Consider the following 1376-nt stretch of genomic DNA (forward strand, 5'->3'; position numbering starts at 1 on the left):
TCTCTCTCTCTCTCTCTCTATCTATCTATCTATCTATCTCTATCTCTCTCTCTCCCTCCCAATCTCTGCCTCCCCACCCCTACCCAAGTTATGGAAGCACTATCAATAGTATCATGTTAAACACTGGAATATTTACGCGTGTATTTCTAAAAGTTTCAAATTACATGTAACAGGCCTGTAGTGCGCTGACACCAACAGATGCCTAGAGAGAGAAATAGACAGAGACAGACAGAGAGAGAGACACACACACAGAGACAGAAAAAGAGAGAGAGAGAGAGAGACAGATGAAATGAGATGAGAGGAGATGAGAGGAGATGAGAGGAGAAGAGACCACCAAAAGTGATCAGTAGCATGCTTGAACTCACCGTCATATCCTCTACTATGTGAGTACATCTTTTTTTCTTTTTTTTTGGAAAGTTTTATTACAGTTATATGTGAGTAAATTTTTTCCTGTTTTGTATTTAGTTTTAGGGCTAGATCTACCTAACACGATCCCTAGTATGCTTAAACTCACCGTGATAGCCTCTACTATGTGAGCAGCCTACATCTTTTCTTTTTGTGTGTGTGTGTGTGTGGTTTTTTAAAGTTTTAATACGGTAATATGTAAGTACATTTTGTTCTGTTTTGTATTTAGTTTTAGGGCTACCTGACACGATCACTAGTAAGCTTAAACTCACCATCATAGCATAATAAACTATATGAGTATATATTTTTTTCTTTTTTATATTTAGATTTAGTAAGGTTTTAGGATGACCGAACATTTGTCTTTTTAGTTTTAGTAGAGATTTTACGGCGCTCGCAACTGCATAAGGTCATATGAGCGCCAGAAGATTAGAGGTGTTACAAGAGAGTAGCAAACATAAAAGAGAAGAAGGGGAGATAAGGACGATAGATGTTTGATAGGAAAGAAGAAGCAAACCACACCAGAGCACCTGCCAACCACCCACGAACATTTGTCGCTCATATGACATTATGCAGTTGCGAGCGCCGTAAAACCTCTACTAAAACAAACAAAACATGATCAGTTTTAGGCTTAAACTCACCACCACAGCATCTACTACATAATTACATGTTTTTTCTGTTCTGTATTTAGTTTGAGTAAGAGTTTTGCCGCGCTTGCAATACAAATAGGTCCTAATAAAAGTGCCGATGATTAGAGGTGTTACAAATACTAGATAGAGAGTAATGTACCAAGAAATCGTCGAGTAGAGGTATGGACGACAGTGAGTGTTGGATAAGAAAGATTAAGGGGTAAACCAGGCCACGGCACCCGCCAACCAACCAGTTGTTTTGTATGTATGTATGTTCATCGTATAATTTGTGTTGCCACAACTCTGTTTCCATTATTGTAACTGACTGAATGTTGTTGGGGGTGG

The 1376-nt window shown here is 38.6% G+C and overlaps 1 protein-coding gene across 1 annotated transcript in view; it reads left to right on the plus strand.

Annotated features, from left to right (window-relative positions):
• Positions 1 to 179: 179 nt before the first annotated feature.
• Positions 180 to 1376, plus strand: part of LOC106013507 — a gene marked incomplete at its 3' end in the record, with an annotated part of 9215 nt that continues 8018 nt past the window's right edge. Inside the window, 1 exon segment of the mRNA XM_013089429.1 lies at positions 180 to 383.

Source organism: Aplysia californica, unplaced genomic scaffold (genome assembly GCF_000002075.1).
Source record: "Aplysia californica isolate F4 #8 unplaced genomic scaffold, AplCal3.0 scaffold00949, whole genome shotgun sequence".
NCBI classification, from domain to species: domain Eukaryota; kingdom Metazoa; phylum Mollusca; class Gastropoda; order Aplysiida; family Aplysiidae; genus Aplysia; species Aplysia californica.